The sequence below is a fragment of the Nematostella vectensis genome, chromosome 12 (genome assembly GCF_932526225.1).
Source record: "Nematostella vectensis chromosome 12, jaNemVect1.1, whole genome shotgun sequence".
Lineage (NCBI taxonomy): Eukaryota > Metazoa > Cnidaria > Anthozoa > Actiniaria > Edwardsiidae > Nematostella > Nematostella vectensis.
In genome coordinates this window covers 2945635-2965434 of record NC_064045.1, presented here as the reverse complement: position 1 = coordinate 2965434, position 19800 = coordinate 2945635, and positions in this window count along the sequence as shown.

Sequence of the window (19800 nt, the reverse complement as noted above, 5' to 3'; positions counted from 1 at the left end):
TGTGTTGCCACGTTGACCTTTAGGCATTTTAAAATAAAAAGGAGAGCGCGCGTTCAAATAGTGTAAAGCTGGAATTGTAAATGTTTCTGGAGCTTACGCGCACGCCAATCTTTTGTGCGAAAAGGTTTATTGTTTGATACATACACTGGGCTACAGGATATATACACACACGCTTTCAAACCACAGAAAAATGCGGTCGTTTACTCGACTGTGGACTCTGTGCAGCTGCAACTATCTAGGGCGCCTTTCAACTTGACGAGAAACGGATCCTTCCTTTTTTGCAGCAATATCAGAAATGTCCAAGTCATGTGTCTCACATGCCTTTCTCAGCATGGGAATTGCTAAGGATTTTCGTCGGTTCTTTGCGTAGGCAAAGTTTGATGGAGTCGACGGTGATTGGGTGTGTCAAGGCACATTCATCTAGAACTGCACTACGCATGCCTGCGAATGAGTACTCCGCTTCAGCTGCATCATCGTCTTCACCCTCTTCCTCAGCAACCTTGTCTCCTGAAGCTCCCTTTCTTGACTTGGCAGCTCTTCTCAAGAAAAAAGACTGGATCTGTTTCTCGGTAAGAAATTCCTCGAATTTAAATCTTCGACTGCCATCTAAGCTCTTTGCGTAGCGCATTTCCTTGGAGACTGTCAATGGGTCAAGCTTGTGACCAGTCTCCTGGCCCCTATCGAACATTTCATTCAAGAAATCTTTCTGCTTCTCCGAGAAACGGGAGGATTTTCTGGTCGTCTTTAAAGCCCATCCCTGACTCAGCTCCTGTTGACGCTGTCTGGAGGGTGCTACAGGTACTTGGATAGTGGCCTGTGCACTTGCGCCGCTCTGTAGCTTGTCATGGTACCCCAGTTTCGCACGGTCAAGCGTGCTGAGCCGCTCGAGTTTCAACTTGCACGTGCCAAACTGAAGGTGGTTGTCCAAGGATGAGAAACGCTGGTAGGTCTTCACACATCCCTGGACAGGGCAGCTAAAGAGCGCGGTTTCCTCCTCTTCGGCGTCGTCCTCGTCCTGTCCCCCCCCCCCCCCTTAACTGTTTCTCTCGCATGATCTCGCTTCTTGGCACTTTTATATCAACAAAGTTGCCTTCGATCATCTTACAGTCTGGTGGGAATACTGGTAGGGGACCGCCTGGAACTAAACAAAAGAACGCAAATATTGCATGTTCAAATATAGCCGTTCTGTTAGTCTGCATTTGGCATGAGTTATCGCTAGCCTCATAAAATCTGAATAGACGGAATCACAATGGTTGTCACAGCGTTTTGGGGTTTTGATTGATCATCTCACAAACTTGGGCGCGCTGCATTTTGGTAGTTGTGTTACATTCCCAAGATACAAAAAAGGTTGGAGATTTTTTGACAGCCCGCATCCCCTAAAAGAGCAGATTTGAGATAAGTATCCGACATACTTTAGACACTCATCTGAATTCCACTTTTCTGTTTGTGTAGTAAATTACCATTCAATTCTGACCACATTTTAGTATCCCCTTGACCGACATTGTAAGCTTTCCAGGACGTTATACCAGTAGGGGTGAATTTGAAGTTATTCAAACTACTGATGCCATCAAGTTTAGCAGATTTCACCACTGATAAATGACCGGCGTCGACAAGGGCCACTCGCACTCCTTGAATGCCCCCATTGGAGAGAATAGCATCTTTGAGGTCTTCTGCCGACTGCACATCATTCCCCTCGTTAATGTATTGGCGCACGTGTGCTTTGATCGAAGCTGCTTTTCTGTCACATGCGCCTTTACCACCTTGTGGGTCGCAAAAGTCCACACGCTGAACCTAAAAACATGCCAAATCAACAGAATAACACCATAAATAACCATTGTTTGCCAGACCAGACACATTAGGTATATCGCTTCCGTTTTCCGCGCGCACACAAACCAAGTTACTCCCTATTCATCATAAGACATACCTCAATTTCTGTCAAGCTGCGCATCCGATAACAGGCGGTAACCATAGCTTCGCGGTGATAACAACCGGCGTTGTCCTGTCTGTAGAACGCCACGGTGGTGTTTGGATTCTGCGCTTTGAGGGCAGCCAGCGTGTGCTACATGATGGCAATTACGACTGGGCTGTCTTGACTGCAGTTTCGGACAACATGGACAAACGTCTGGTGCTGTAGAGTGCCATCTGGGAGGCGTCTGATAGCAACAGAAATGTGCCACGAAATTCCTCTCTTCCTAAACCAATCAGACTGCGTTTCACGGTACTTCTGGGGTAGGAATTTCATAGCCCAGTCCTGCACTATCATGACGTCGTATGGCTCCATGTTCCTGAGCAAGGTCAAACGCGGTAGATCCTGCTGGATAGATCTCAGCAGATGGGCCTTCCATGCTGAAATAGCCACCACCGCCTGGTCCACTGTATAACGCAGGTCATCGCACTGATCATTCGAGAGCGGCTGTGCAGCATCTTCTACGACGCGCTGAATCCCGGCGAGTACTGACCGCAGTCGCTCACAGGAGGAACACTCGTAATCGTGGTCATGACTACATTCGAAGGGGAATGATGGATACTTTGGGTCGCTGAGAGCAAACATGGCGCAATGGTCTGGCACGTTGCTCGTGGTAGAAATGTGGACCTGTTATAAAAACATATTGAAAATTGTGACAGCAAAAATAGAGTTATAGTAAAGCACACTTGTGGTATTACCTTGTAGTCACTTTTGATGTATTGTTTGGCTTCCTTTAGGTCCCGTTCACAGCCTTTGGCCCAAGTGGGGCCGAAGCAGGCGCAGTTTTCAATAGTTTTCAGGACATCAAGCAGGTCGTCGAATGCCTTGGCGCCCTCTGCAGATGTGTAATCAAGCCCCTGCAGTGACTTTCTCTGGGTTGCGGCGCAGACCTTCAGGATTCGTCTCATTGTGGTCTCGCTAAATGGCGTTACTCCCGACTCTTCGCAATACTGGCGGTACTTGGAACATATTCTTGCCAGGATCATGGCACGAATAACATTGGGAGCCTCCAGCACGCGCCCGTCTTCCAGTTTGAGATGGCGCTCGCCGAATGGTAGGTCTTGGACAACATGTGGACTGGTAATGAATTCTAGGAAGTAGTCTAACTTTTTGTTATCGATACAAAGCCGGGAGATCTGTCATCAGGGACAGGATTGCCGCGACCGTGTTGGAGCAGATGGTGCCTTGCAGACTCGAACCTGTATTCAGACAGTCGAGGGATGAAACCACGGATGGTATTTAGTGGCGCTAGATCTGCCATGATGGACAAAAACTGTCACCGTGCATCCCAGCTGCTAGCGTTTTCATATGATTCTGCCAGTGCCGCTAAGTACTTTGTATCAGCTGACGACGTTAGACCCAATCTTTTTTCTACTCGTTGTGATACTTGGATTGCCTGCCAGAGACTGTCCGAATCATTAGGAGTCAGCACCTGTAACACTGAAACGATCGCATCTGATGCCTGGTTCACTTGGATTTGTTTCATACGAGCTGATGTTTCTTCCCATCTTTTCTTTGGACCACCAACCTTGATCTCTGACAAATCACAAGCCCTAAGAAAAATTCTTAAGGCAACACGCCGCTGTATGCCACTGCGCGATTCCGTATCTGTGTCAGATGGAGCCGTACTTCCATTTTCTGAAAAAATGTAAGTCGGGTCCAATAGACTTGGTGTTGTAGGGCGTCCGTCAGAGACTCTGTGCTATCTTGGCTGTGTGCGCCATCGGGATTCTAATAATTAAAATGATATGTGTTTTAGTTCAGAGTGCTTTGCTGTATTTGTGTAAATAAAGCAAGCTCACCTCTTCTTCTGGTGAGCTGCATTGCGAGCTCGTACCGACAGCTGGTTCTTCGCTTTGTGTGGAAGGAGGACAAGGGGGTTCCAGTAGTTCCGACTCTTCGGGCGCTGTAGGTTGTTCGGCTGCGTTTGCTTTTGTTCGACATCGTTTGCAAATAGCTGCAACAAAATTGAACCAACAAAATTGAATTACCACAAACAATAACATTCAAAAAATATGTACTTCTGATGGTGAAGTCCTTTATTAAAAATAACTGGCGTACATAATACAGGAAGTTCAATAAGATGCGACGACTGCACGTTGAGGCTATATTCAAGTCCTATGAAGTATAGAAATCCATAGCCTCCTTAGCAAGCATCCTAAAAAAAAAAACTAAAAATTACGAGCGGCCACCGAGCACTGGGCGAAAAGCCGCAAGAAGAAGTAGGAACTTGGAGAGGGAAGTGGGGACATAAAAGGAGAGAAGACTGGAGAGAGATTGCGTCTTTTTTCCCTTTTTTTTTCCTCCCACCCCTCCTCCCACTTTTTCGAAGTTTTGGCACCACAGGAAGCCCAAATCTTGTTTTTTTTTTTAAAAAAGGAAGGAAGAATAAACCACCAGAAACACGCCTGCGCGGTAGGCTAAGAAATCCACTATGGTATGGTATGGTATGAAAAATAAGTAAAAAGTAAAAAAAATCAAAAGTAAAACTTACGCATTCCGACGGGAACGACTTCTCCAGGGGCGCGAAATATGACACGCGACTGAGCTACAGATATGGATTTGTCTCCCACAGGTTTTGACGCATGACCAGCCCAATTTGTTGGCACCGCACACAACTTCCTTCCACCAATACTGAACCCGATACCATAACTACGGCGATGCCTTGGGCACACAGTTAACTTTAATAGACCATCGTTTTTCTCGAAAAGACCTGAAGATAAAACGTATAATAGTCAATAAATGAGGTTTTGATAAATACTGTGTCAACTGATAGACACATTAGACACGAAGTAAGGAGATCCGCCTCACTGTTCAGAGATGATCCGCGGCCCAATTTTAAGGACTTTGTGTGGCCAGAAACATACAAACCACAATAAAGACTATTATACTCACTTTGCACTCTTGTTAGCTATTTAAAGTAGTCTCGGTTACATAACAGGATCAGCAGTATATTCACTTTAAATACAAGTCATGTTGCTTCCTTGCTGTTTGTCACCCCATTTCCATGGTGTTTTCGTCAGCGTGTAAAGTGATACCTAGCAGCAGGACGCCTGTAGTTGACCAGGGCTTCCTGTGGTACGGACTGGGTCACGCACTGGTCACGTGTTTTCGCAACGAAAGCAATGAACAGAGAGAGCAAAATATCTCTTCTTTTGGCCTAGATTTTGTTCTACATTTATCGAATAACAGATTTTGACATTTTAATTTGTCTTGGAATCATAATTTGGGCACGAGGCGGTGAAGAAATTGCAAATATTGTTGAAAATGTCGACCACTACCGAGTTCGGAGTTCATATTTACTCTGGATGGACAGAATCCCGCACCATTTTGTGCTGGAAACTCAATTCTTCAAAGGCCCAACAAAGAACACTAATTTGTAATTTATACACAGCTACATCAAATGTTTTTCAGATCATTTAGTAGTGTTTCTATCGTAGGCATTGGCATTTTGTGAATTTTTAACTCGACGATAACGTGATCGGAGTAGTTTACAACTGTCATTAATTAGCTAAAACTGGCACTTGTAAAATGTTTTCCCAAAATTATAATTTTGCATAGCCCTCCATTTTCAATCAAGAAATCTAAGCACGAAGGACCATTCTTGCCTACAGAATTAAAAAACCGGCTAAATTCGCCGTCGACATTGATATATTAGCCATTTGTAAAATATTTATTTATTCGAGAGGCTTTAAATTCACTCAAAGTGCCAGGAAATGTCTGGTCTTTAGTTATAATACACTGTAGTTTGAACTGGTTTGCGTAAATTTGAAATTTTTAGCCAAATTTGAGGCAGGCTAAAAATGGCCTTGAACGGGGCAATAAGCCGGATAATCCGATCGCAAGCTCGATCGTGAAAAATATTTATCGTATCGACCTCAAATTTTCACAGCGATAATAGAACCTGTAGAGAAACAAATGAGCAAAGTTAGGAGATTTCCGAAAAAAATATATTTCGCCCTTAGGTAAATATCCCTTGAAGACTGGTCTTTATGTTTCACGTCTATAGGAGCGTTGCTCGACCTGACATAAGCGCTTTCTTTGTGCATGTTAAGTTTCTTAGAGTTATTTAGGACATATCTGCAGTACAGCTCACTCCTGTTTTAATAGATTTCTTAAAATCAAACAGGAAGATTTGAGGCTGCCGAGAACCGCCACTGTAACTCGTAGAATTCAAAGTGCACTTTGGCTAAATCTGGCTTTTTCTGAGAGAGGGCTCGCTCATCTCGTCTAAGGTGCCTTCCGATGTCATCGTTTGATGAAAATCGGCGGGCGGTTATAGCGTTTACAAGACCGGTTTCGGACTCTTAATGAAGAGACCTTCGTCAGTTGTTTTTCGCTAGGTTGCTAATGAGGACTTCGTAAAGTATGCTCGATTAACGTAACCTTTGTTACGTTATCATGAGAAAGTTACATCATGACTAACTTAATAGCGCGCGTACTGTGAGTTACCGCTATGGCTAAGCTGAGCCCGCATCAGAGCTATCAAAATGGTTCTTGAACGGCATTCGTTTGATTTATCGCGAATTTTATTTATCGTTGTACGTAATTCGAGCCCTATCTAACAGGCGAAAGCAGCAGTTCCTATTTCGCAGGTGAACTCTGACTCTCTTTTTGTTACTTCCGGGGTTCCACACGGCTCTATACTTGGACAACTCCTGTACAAATTATCATGGACTCATGAATGACTGTATTACGAGATGTAAGGGTGGGGCAGGAAGTGCACCTCCTGCACCCCCCCTCCCCCCACGAGAGCAAAAGCCCACTTCTGAAACAATAAAAACTACCAGAAAGACACAAGAAAGCTCTAGTTAGTATTGTAAACGTAGCTTATTTCTCAATCATGATTTCAATAATTCAGATACACCTTTATTCAGTTCTTTCTATTTAGTAATATTGCCTCGGTTATTATTGTGTGACTAACGTTAGTAACATGGTTACTTAAATGAGCTACTTTCATAACAGGAACATAATCTAATTTCAGGAGCGGATTCAGAATGTTTTAATAGGGTCCAAACATAAGCTTGATATTTGGTATTCTATACAACCTCCTGTATCTGCCTCTGACTCATCTAAATTCGCACTAAAGAACTTTTGTACTGTTACGAGCATATTAAAAGAATTTCGACCTTTGCCTCGAAGTGAAGTTTCGTTGTTTCCGTAAATTCTAGCAGTCGTATACAATTTTTTAAATCCCTACGAGATCGTAGCGAGGGGCGGACAGGGAATCTGGAAGAGATGATTGTGTGGGTTTGTGGTACTGTCCCACTTCAGACCTGTCAACTATGAAGAAAATCTCCAGGTTAAAACCTAAATCTCCAGGTTAAGTAATATTCTCGGAGACTCTGAGTTGTAATTTCCTGAAAACTTCGTGATGATGAATATATTTTTTTAAAGCACATCGTGTGAGTTTGTGAGTTTTTTTTTGCGAAACGTCGAGAGACCGATGCCAGACAGGGGATCTAAAACTGACCGTAATAGGAATATATATGAGCTGAGTTGATTGGCTAGTTATTAGTTATAAGCCAATTACGTGTCTCGTCTCATAGGTCACGCACGTGAAGTAGTACGTTACGCGGCCAAAAGCCAGACTAGGAACCAAGAAGTTTTAGGAACCAGGATTACCGCGGTACAATTCACCTAATGCTTTTTGTGACTCGGGATTGAGCTAGAGCATAAGTTAAACCCGTAAGTGCGAAATTCTTAACAATAACAATAACAATCTCTCCATAGAAGTAAGAGGGGGTCGTCCTATCTTTTAGGGTATAAAATTTACCAAATGCTATTTCTTAGGCGGAGCGCTCGATGATTCTCCCGATTCTGCTCTTCAAAAACATTTCTCCAAATAATCAACTAGTACAATGATGTAGGTTTTGCAGTCTTTCTATTCATTATATATTGATTTTCATTCAATTCTGTAGTTCGACTGCAAGTACATTATTTTCTGTTTCCTTATCTATTTACAGTTCTTTGTACATTATGACACTAGCTATGATTAAAGTTATTCAATATTTGTCTTTTCCTTCTTACAGATAATAACTTGACTGTTATACACTCACGGCAAGCCAGTTTATGTGGGATGTTTCATTCATGTGGCTGTGCAAGGGGTGATAAGTCAATACTAGAGGGGCCACACCCAACTCGGAATCATGGGGGCCCATATAAACATGGTGTCGCGGAATCCTTTCCCGCCTCAACCCCCACTCATCAGGAACACCTGCACAGCTGATGTCCTAAGGTGGACAGGGTACACAGGTGTTCTGGGTGTTGCCCTCAAGATGCCATAGTGATAAAAAGATGGTTCGGAATGAAAAAAAATGTAAAAAAACATGTGAGTGTATAACAGCCAATAGCCATGGCATTATCTTTGTGCATTACATAAATTGCTTTGATGGTAATTTTTAAAGTTAAGAAAAAAATTCAGATGTTTGTTGAAAAGCTGATAGTAAGAACAGATCAAATCTAATGGTGTCAGCTTTAACCTTTGGTGCTAAGTAATCACAATTCTCAGATATTGAGCAATAAAAATAGCATGAATATAAAAAGTCACAATTAATTGATAAGATTAATATATTATTATTATTTAATTAATGAAAAGTCAGCCGAGCCCTGCAAAGAGAAAAAGGAAGATGATGTTGAGAGCTGTATATTCAGATAAAATAGAAATAGCAGTAATTACAGCCTGGCATAGGTGTGCCAGTTCTGGTAGCTAGCAATGCATGATTGAAGAAACACCTCAGGCCCGTACCCAAATGATGCCAAGAAGAAACAAAGAACATGAAACTAACATGAAGAGGTCTCTTTGTGAGTTCCCCTATTTCAATACTAGAGGGGACTTCAGGACGATTCATGGTAGATTTAATAATAGTGTATCTTGTTTGAAGAAATCAAAACTCTGTTTAGATAACACTCCTAGTCTTTATGATCTCGATACATTTAGTATAAATTCCATCGTGGACAATAATATTAACAACTTTGACTCATTTCCATATATCTATAGTAGATATTACTCGCCGCACAGCTTCGAACAAATGAAATCAAAGTTTACGGAAAATGACAAAAAACATAACTTATCCGTATTTCAAAGTAATATAAGGAGCATCAGATCGAATCTAGAAAACCTCGAAAACGAATTATTGGGTGAACTTGATTACCATTTTGACATCATAGGATTAAGTGAAACAAGAATTACAAATTCAAATCCAGATGTCGGTATTCCGAAAATAGCTGGATATAATTTCGAACACGTACCAACGCCTTTATCTGCTGGGGGCGTCGGCATTCTCATTGATGATTCCCTAGATTACACAGTTCTCGAAAAAACATCAAACAATGCGTTTCAAGCATTGTGGGGTAGAGCTCTGTTTTCCTGATAAGAAAAGCATAGTTTGCGGGCTGATCTATATACAACAATTCGCCAGAACAATTTCAAAAGTACATTGAAGAAACAATAGGAAAAATGACTTCTTTGCCTCATGGGGGATACCAACGTGGATATTTTGAAAAGCGGGCGCTGTAACTATGCGCATGATTTTTTAACAACATTTTTAAGCTGCTACCTCATTCCAACTATTGACAAGCCAACACGCATCCATAAAAAAATCAGCAACGCTTATTGACAACATCTTTGTTAGTAATCCAGAACATGTTGCAGTTAGCGGTAACATTGTCAATGATATCACTGATCATTTTTCGCAATTTGCATTTTAAAGTCCGCTAAAGGCAATAGTCGCACGCGTATCAAGAAGGCACGGGACTATTCTCATTTCTCTGCAGATAACTTTAAAAAGGACGTTGCTGGTGTTAATTGGGACGCCCTGATTCATAACACTGAGAATGATGCTAGCAAAAGCTTTTCAAAGTTCTTCAAGAGGCTTAATCGAATCATTAATAAACATGCGCCAGTTAAAACCATATCTAAACGCAGATCCAAAGATTTGCGTAAACCATGGATATCAAAGAAAGAAAAAAATCTATTAAAATAAGGAATAACCTCTATTTATCAGGCGACACCCAAAATTATAAATACTATCGAAATAAATTAAGTACGCTGATAAGAATAAGTAAAAAGGAATACTATATAGATTATTTTGAGAATAATGTGACAAACATGAAAAAACCTTGGGAAGGAATAAACCTTGTTCTATCACGAAATTCTAAATCATCAACCTGTCTAACAAAAATAAAAGATCCTGAAAACAACAACAACATGACGAAGAATCCTTCCAAAATCTCAAATGTTTTAAACAAACATTTCGCGTCTATTGGTCGAAAACTAGCCGGTAAACTTCCTTCCACAAAACAGGATTTTCCCAGTTTTCTATCGAAATCTTTGTCACCTCAGTCTTCGTTTTAATTTAGTCCCGTAACAGACACCGAAGTACGATTAGAAATCCTATCAATGCCAATTGATAAATCTCATGGCCTTTACTCATGCCCAACACATTTACTTAAAGAGGTCAGTGACATTGTTAGCCACCCTCTTGCAGCAATAATACATGTTTGTCTCTCAGGGAATCTGTCCTGATAAATTGAAGCTGGCAAAAATTATTCCAATATTCAAATCTGATGATGCATATTACCCAAATAATTATAGATCTCACTTTTATCAAACTTCAATAGGATATTTGAGAAACTGATGTACGCACGAATGATCCCTTTTATTTAGACACATGATTTATTGTATAAAGCTCAATACGGTTTTCGCAAAGCCCATTCGACTCAACATGCCGTCTTAGATATAGTTAACTCAATACAAACTAACATGGACAAAGGGTTCTTCTCGTGTGGAATCTTTATTGATTTAAAAAAGCATTCGATACTGTTAATCATGATATTCTATTGCAGAAACTTCAACACTATGGCTTTCGCGGAATAATACCGGACTGGTTTGCATCGTACTTAAGAAATCGAAGACAGACTACAGAGCTGAATGGTTTTGTTTCTGAACAAAATTATGTATACTGTGGAGTGCCCCAGATGTCTATATTGGGCCCACTGCTCTTCTTGATATACGTCAATGATATTCAGTACTCGTCGACTAAATTCAGCTTTTTCCTCTTTGCCGACGACACTAACATTTTATACGCCGACAAAAACTTAAACTCTCTAGAGACTGTCATAAATAATGAACTTAATAATGTATATGAATGGTTAACAGCTAACAAACTGACTTTAAATATTAAAAAAACGAATTATGTTATATTTCGCCCTTACCAAAAACTGCTTCCTTTTAAACCAAAAATAAAGATATTCGATACTGATAAAAAATCTAAATCGAGCCTTGAGTGTAAGAATTTTGTCAAGTATCTCTGAATGCTTCTTGACAAGAATCTCTCCTTTAAAAATCATATTAATCAAATTACAACTAAAATAAGTAAAACAATTGGACTTATCGCAAAAATTAGACATTTTCTTCCACGCAAAGTACTTTTACAAATATACAAGTCCTTAATTGAGCCATGTATATCTTACGCCATATCAGTTTGGGGATCGGCTGACAAATGTCATACGAATAAAATTCTTTTATTGCAAAAGCGAGCTCTGCGATTCGTATACTTTGCTAAAAGACGAGACCATGCAGTCCCGCTCTTCCTTGATGCAGATATTCTACCAATAAATTTTCTTTATTTCGAAAATATATGCAACCTAATGCATGATGTTCGAAATTGTATAGCACCTAAGAACATTGTCGAACTTTTCACAGATACTAAAAAAGTTCATTCATATAACACTAGATCATCGACATCTAATAATTTCTATATCAAACATGCAAAACTCCAGCTCCAATACAAATCATTTTCCAGGCTTGGCGCAAGGCTATGGAATAAGCTACCAGCTTCCCAAAAAGAAAATGGCAAAAAAGCATTCAAAACGAAATTATATCAAAAACTCCTTGAAGTCTTTTATCTTAACTGGCCTGAAGGCTAGCTGTCGAAGGCCATCTGTGGCTTCAGGGAATACAGCAAGTACTGTCTTTCCCCCCTAACCGCACAACAGGATACAGTATCACCTGTAAATGCGTGAAATTCTAATTAGCGAGATACTCCCTTCTGTAGAAAAAGGAAGAAAGGCCAGAAGAGTGATAAGCGCACACCCAAGGCCACCAGATTAACAGTTCCTACTGTTAGAAACTGTTATCTTATAGCACTTGCACACATTCATGTGTGCGGTCGTTTAAAGACGTTGAAGTCAATTGGTGGAGCGGCTCGCTCCCCGGGTACTTGGTATCCCCACCAGGCTTGTCACATAAGCAGTTGCTTTTGTCTTCTTTCTTTTCTCTTGATCCAGCTATTGAGCGTAAATGTTTGTTATACTTGGGCTGGCTATATGTGTCTTTTAAATCATTTGACAAATTTCGAAAATAGTGAGTATCGACGCGTGACTTTTCACTTTCGGATTAAATTATCGGCCATTTTAATATCCCAAGATAATCCGTGATTAAATCAGATTTTCTTTTGGCTCCATAGCTTATCTTGAAAAGATGACCCTAAACTACTCCTGAAACAAGTTTTTTTTGTTTGTTTAAAGGCGCAAAGTGAAACAAGCGTGCCAGTATTTACTCTTGACTACTTCCGGTTCAAAATTGCTGTCACCGTAAAAGTTACAAAAATGTAAAAAAAACTTGTTACTTTAAGAACTCTTTTGTTTAGATGCATTCTTTGAATTATATTTTATTTGTCTATGAGTAAACTTTCTTAAAATGTGCAAGTTTATTTATTTTTTTTGGAAAAGTTAGGTTACTTCCGGTTCAAAATGGCGGCCAAATCAATTCATTATTAATCAGAAATTAAAGCCGAACTGAGCTTGGCTCTATAGCCTGTCTTGTAGGAGGTATCAAAAACTATCACTATGCTAAAATTGATAACTTTAGCAAAAAGTGCGCAATTCTGCAGTATAGCTCACTCCTGTTTTAATAGATTTCTTAAAATCAAACAGAAAGATTTGAGGCTGCCGAGAATCGCCACTGTAACTCGTAGAATTCAAAGTGCACTTTGGCTAGATCTGGCTTTTTCTGAGAGAGGGCTCGCTCATCTCGTCTAAGGTGCCTTCCGATGTCATCGTTTGATGAAAAATCGGCGGGCGGTTATAGCGTTTACAAGACTGGTTTTCGGACTCTTAATGAAGAGACCTTCGTCAGTTGTTTTTCGCTAGGTTGCTAATGAGGACTTCGTAAAGTATGCACGATTAGCGGATTGTGACAGGAACTCTCGGACCCTACTCATATAATGGGAGTAGTTCCGTAGCAGCGGGCATAGTTCCGTATCACTATAAAATTCTGTCGTCTGGTACGAGTTTTTTTTTTTCATTTGAGAATAAAAACATATTTACTGAATAACATATCAAATCCCTTTCTTTTTGCTTAAATTGTATAAAAATGATTTTTACTTTGCAATGCAGCAGGTTAACAAACCAACAATCGTCAATGGGCTTTCGCTCGCGTATTGCTAACAAATCCATAGTGCAAGAAACTAAATGTTCTGATAGAATTTTTCCAAAATAAATGCCACAAACCACACAAATACTGAAACGGCAAAATAGACAAAATACAAAAATGTAGAGGATAAGGTGAGCCTATAACTGGGTGATTTATTTCTGGGATACCTGTGGTAGCCCAGTCATAAAATGCAACTGATTTTTTTTTTCGTCGTCCCGAGTTGCGCAACATCATATCCAAGAGTCTTTGCGCACTTACTAATCTACAAAGCTTTGATTGCCGCCATCTTGAAAATTGAAATCTCACCTGAGAATCGCTTGTACTTGTGCGGTCAAAAAGGCAAGACTGGCTTTTTTATTACTGCAAATGGAATCAAGGCTTTGCTATCTATAATGCCACAACTGAAAGTCATACCAAATTTGGAATTTAACTCCGTATTTCGTCGTGGAAAGGTTTGCGATTCAACAAGGGGCACAAGCGACGGGGCAGACTCGATTCTCCGAATTATTGTACTGTAGTCATATAGCATAGAGATACATAAAGACTGCTTCAAGGCCTAAGTTAAAATTCTCTGGGTGCTCGGGAATGAACTAGAGGTAATCTTAATGCCCATGCCTATTGACTTTTTCTACTCCTGAGGTTTGGATCCATTCTTAATATAAAAACATTTTGTCCTCCACAGGACATTTGTTGCTAATAATAATAACATATGCCTGCCTTGATTTGTTTTTTTTTTCTTCTTCTTCTTTCTAAGATAAAACCTCTTTTTCTTATCGAATGTCATATGTTTTTTTAAACATTTGCAATAAAAAACAAGAGGATTCTTTTGGGTTCTGATGTGTTGGTGGGGTTTAGTGTTTAAATTCAGCCTTTCAATTTGGCTTAAAAATACTTTTGTCTAAACAATATGGTAGCATAAATAGATGTTATTGTTTGCTTTGCATTTGCATAAATAAAATAATAAAAACCATAACCATAAAAAAATATACAGTACTCCATAGTAGCTCCATAGGTATAGAAATATGATAAGCTATGCGACTTGGTTTTGAGGTCATCGCGCGGTTACCCTGTGGTGTCACAAATCAGCCAGCCAGTAATCCAGCCGCACAACTCTCAGGCCCCCCTCGGTCTAACGCTTCTATATGTTCAAAGTCCGTATGTTCACAGAAAAAAAGGCAGTATTTAATGAGAAAATATGCGGATTGAAATGGACTGAAGTCTTTTAGGAACCGTTTTGTCTGAAGTACGAGTCGATAGTAAAATCATCCTGAGTGTTCGTGAATCCCGCCCGTCGCAACAGCTAAAAAGAGGACTATAGAGGAGGACTATAGAGGATATACACTACCATGTATGTTCATTCACGTCTATATTTATGTAAGGAGATCCTGAGAAGAAAGGGCCTTGATGTCTGTTTTCGGCTATAAAAATCATTCACTTGTGTCGACGAGTTGCTTCCAACAGAAATTCGACAACTTCACAGTTTACAACAAAAGCGAACAACACAACCACAACAGAACGCGAAAAAAAAACTGCCAAGGTGAGTTTTAGACGACGATTTGTATTGAGAATATGAAAGTTATTTTTCTTTTATTGCTGTGCTTTTATAATGCTCGTTTGTTCGTTTTTTTTTCCATAACCAATCGCTCAGACTAAAACACCGTACCAGCTTTTGTTTGACGGCTGTCTCCATTTTTCTCGATTTTTAGGCTAAATAACAAGTTTCTGGCTTTAAAGCACTTCCACGATTATTTAGAACAGGCAAGCGACGATTTTTAGCCTGAAAAGCTATGCAACAAGCGGCCCGTAAATGCTCGGCAAAGTAAGAACGAAGCGTGGAGTTCTACATTTCATGCATCGTTCATTATGTGCTGAGCACTCGCATGTCGCCTTTTGCGATTTTTTTCGAGCTCGAAGCCACCGCTTGACGGTTGTAAACAACGTTGGGAGGTTTTTAAAGTCAGAACTTTTCATTTTGGCTTAATGGCAAAAAGAAAAAAGGGAAGTGCATCTACTTTTTTATCCTTGCACAGCTGTTATGCTGTGCCAAGCAATTGCGGGTCACTCAATGCACAGCTTTTCAAGCTAAAAACATCTCTTGGCTTTTCTTAATAGTCGTGGAAGTTTTTCAAAGCCAGAAACTTGTTATTTAGGCTAAAAATCGAGAAAATGAGAGACAGTCGTATAGCTAGGTTTTTTTTCCTCCTTTACCGGAAGCCGTTCAAGTAGACACAGCGATCAAAGTAATATATCCTGTTTTGATGTAAATACGTAAATACTTACAAGTTCTTTAAATTCAGGCGTAGTAGTCTAGTTACTGTATCAATGCCACTTAGCTTGTTGGATTTATACATTTGTTTCTAGAGTTTGCTTTGAGAATTCGTGGTCTAATCATACATGTTGAGCATAACACATCCTTTGATATTCTTCGTTCTCTCTATACTTTATTGACTGCTTCGAGATATTTAATAAAGGCTGACAAATCATCCTGTCATATATTGCTAAAGAAGACCTTTCTTGTCTTTATTTTCTGTATATTTAGTCTTTTTAAAGATACAGCAACATTTTTTCAACATTATCATAACTACATTAACTTTACAATTACAAAAGAATTTTCTCTTCACAAAAAAAATGCAACCCTTATTACCAATATTGTTTTTGCTTTCATATTGTCTCATCTTACATACTTTCTAATTTGTTTATTTATTTTTATTCAAATAGTTGTGGAAAATTAGTAAGGTTATAAATGCCATGATGAAAATATTGTTTTGAAAGAAAAAATAATAATTAATTGTTTTCACTTTTGTTTAGGTAAAACCAACCAAGGACTACCTGAGGGCCATGATTGATTCTAAAGGCTGGAAGGCATAATAATAGGCAAATGTCTTAAGATAATATAGTAGGGGATTTCTTACTTTTATACAACAGTATAAGTGTAATAGTTTTTTTAGAGCAAGATACTTACTCTCAATGATAAATCTGTAAAGAAAACATTTATCTATCAACCTAAAGATAATGAGTAAAGGGGAAATGTTAGGAGAGTGTTGTTGCATTACTGTTAATTTTTTTATCAAAGATATACTCCCATTCTTCCTTTTTTCTCTCTGCTGACTATTTTTGTATGCAATTGATATTATTTGCTGTTTCCCCTCTGCACCCTAAATAAATTAAAATATGTTAGGTTTGACATAAGACATTTTCATTCAGCACTACTATTTTTTTTAGAATTTGCTTTCCAAGTAAATTTGTTCTTCTCCATTGCATTAAATTTTGGAGTAGCATTAGCATGTGTGGATCCAGGGTTTCTATAAAACAGCAGGCCACCTTGCTAAAGGGTGGGGTGCACCAATATGTAATGCATGACTGTAATATCCTTGATGATGGAGTATTACCAGTAGTAGAGCAGATATGTGAAAAAATTGCTCCCTTGCTGTTTAAATCATGATTTTTGGCGTATTGATAGCTTTTAAGATGCTAAGATGATTAGGATGTAGAGCCATTTTCAAAACTGTAATTTTTTCGAAATTTTGGAGTTATTAAAAATGGCGGCCATTTTGAACCGTAAGTAAAATTTACATTATCTTTAATTATGCGTATAAACAGTAAAAATGCATGAAATTTGGATTGGCTATAATTTTCAAGTGTCTTGTTCATTGAAGTGTCACTAGGAGTCGCAATATCAAAAACGACGGTCAATTTTATTTTGTAGAGTATATTTCAAAATGGCGGCCATTTTGAACCGGAAGTAGAATCCCGAAACCTATTTAAATGCTTAAAAATCAAAAAAGATCGGTATTTTGCATGATGATACATTTTAATGGGATTATACGATTTATAATAGATACAAATAAAGGCAGGGGTGGCTATTTTTTTCCTTGAAGCATTTTAATGGAATTGTGTTACGAGTTCTTGAATTTTTTTCTGTAAACGATGCAATGGAAACCTGCAAAAACGGAAAAAGTCATAATGGTTGGAATCCTCAACCCTCGTCACACTTGCAAAGAGCTGTGCATCGAAGACTCGCTCTCCAACACCCATATCGGTCGGTTACGTCATCCACAATGGACGTCATTCGCCATTATCAGGGGTCCATCCCCACTCCTTCGGACTTGGCTCTAGAGGTGGACTTGGCTCTAGTGCTTGACCCCAGATGTGTCCAGCCTGGTACACAGTGCGCTTGGCATGCTGGATGTGTGCATCACAGGTAGGGGGGATGGTGTCAAACCTTCGTGATTTGCGAGTGAACAGTTCCTTTGGTTGTAATCCTAGGTATTTTCACAACCCTCTTTACACTTGCACAGAGCCGTGCATCGAAGACTCACTCTACGACAACCACATCCGCCTTTACAACCCTTCTTGCAGCTGCACTTTACCAGCTCACGGCAAGCCTTGGTGACCTCTGGTAACGTCATCCACAATGGACGCCATTCACCATTATCAGGGATCCACCCCCACTCCTGCGGACTTGGTAGAGATGGACTCGGCTCTAGCGCTTGACCCCAGATGTGCCCAGCCTGGTACACAGTGCGCTTGGCATGCTGGATGTGTGCATCACAGGTTGGGGGGATGGTGTCAAACCTTCGTGATTTGCGAGTGAACAGTTCCTTTGGTTGTAATCCTAGGTATTTTCACAACCCTCTTCACACTTGCACAGAGCCGTGCATCGAAGACTCACTCTACGACAACCACATCCGACTTTACAACCCTTCTTGCAGCTGCACTTTACCAGCTCACGGCAAGCCTTGGTGACCTCTGGTAACCACAATGGACGCCATTCACCATTATCAGGGATCCACCCCCACTCCTGCGGACTTGGTAGAGATGGACTTGGCTCTAGTGCTTGACCCCAGAAGTGTCCAGCCTGGTACACAGTGCGCTTGGCATGCTGGGGGGATGGTGTCAAACCTTCGTGATTTGCGAGTGAACCGTTCCTTTCTGGCGTCATTGACACTGGAGGCGCTGCTTGTGTGGTCATACAACAGAATCACAAACCGCTCAAGGATTGGCATCCACTCGTCAAGCATCTCAGAAGGAGCACTAGCCATAGCAGCGAAAACCGGGGTTACTTCAGGGTAGATGTGCCATGTCTCGAGGGCTTTCTTCTTGCCTTTCCCATAGAAGCACGAGACTGTGTCGCAGCCGGTAAAAGCGTGGAAGGTCAGAAGAGCGGCTACATTACCGGTGAATGAAAATGCCACCTCATGTGCTGCGATGTAACGAAGATTAGCCCCGGTGCCAAACGCTACCCAGAGCTCGCCACTAGCTTGACTCAACATCTGCAATAATTATTTACAATTATTTCTATTACTAGGACATCAGTGTCCACGGTTCGTAGGACAACTCTAGTAGAGCCGGATGAAAGGGCATGGGCGACATGAAGGAACATTCTCGTATCCGCCTCTTCATGGGAACACGGGGTAATCCTTGTGACTTCCTCGATGGGGATGCTGCTTAGGATCCCTTGGCGAAATGACGAGACAATACACTTCTCCCCTGAATCAATTGAGGCCACACAGTTGGCTAGAAGTTGGAACAGATCCTGCTTGTTTTGGCTATCTCGGAGAAAACACGATGAGAGCATTGCAAATATGTCATTAATGCTAGGTAGCATCTCCACCTGTTCCCAATGGATCTTGGCTTTCTTCACCTGGAACAGAAGATGACAATGAACGTGTTGAATGACATACGAGGGCGAGAATGATGAATGATGCCAGAGTATAAATTACAGAGAACTACATCAACCAACCTTCTTTTGGTTGGCCCAGGTCGCATCGTGTTCCTGAGGCTTTTTCTACAAACAAGAATATACAAGAAAGGTAAGAAGTTATGCACTTATGATGTTTGTTGCAACTAATGTGGCCATTTTAGACCTTCCTTAGCTTGCTTACAATTTTTGCTGTGAACACAGACATGACGTAATCAAGGAAACTCTGGATTGACAGAGAGTATACAAGCAGGCTTAAAACCGACAGGCCCTGGTTGCTTTTCAGGTGGGGCTCTGTTCAGATTGGGCTCTTGTACACAGTCTGGCGAGAAGCGAAGACCCTGAAGTAGGTTGCGTTCTTTGAGACCTCATGTGCAATGTCATTGGAAAAAAGACCAACTAAATACCCTATACCCCTGTGTACCCACCCCTAACTAACCTACACCCCTATGACGCAGCCCTTGATACCATATATACCCACCCCTAACTAACCTGCACCCCTATGAACAAGTTTTCCACCAACCCTAAACAACCCCTGCTATACAAAACTTCAACCTACTATATTGTTCCATAATTTAAGGTATCACAGCGGAGTATTTTGTAAAAAAAAGAGTGAGACTGGAAAAAAAGGTCTGATTGACACTGGGAAAATGGCGCGAATTTCAAAAGCAGCCTCCATTCACAACAAAAAAAGAC